Here is a 240-nt window from a genome sequence, read left to right on the forward strand (position 1 = left end):
CTGCCCAAATTACCCACTTTCAGAATACATCCTTAATAGAAGTCACTATGAGACGCTTTGTGAAACACAGCCTGCATCTTCATAACCGTTGAGTGAACAAGCATTTATCCTCTCTTCTGATAACACTTGTTATGAACCCAAGCTGCTCAGCCTGGGGAATATTCACTGCAAGAGGCACAAATGCAGCATTTATTGTTGCACAGCAAGCGCTGAACATAAAAGCACAACAGTAGAACAGGA

The sequence above is a fragment of the Pogoniulus pusillus genome, chromosome 14 (genome assembly GCF_015220805.1).
Source record: "Pogoniulus pusillus isolate bPogPus1 chromosome 14, bPogPus1.pri, whole genome shotgun sequence".
Taxonomy (NCBI): domain Eukaryota; kingdom Metazoa; phylum Chordata; class Aves; order Piciformes; family Lybiidae; genus Pogoniulus; species Pogoniulus pusillus.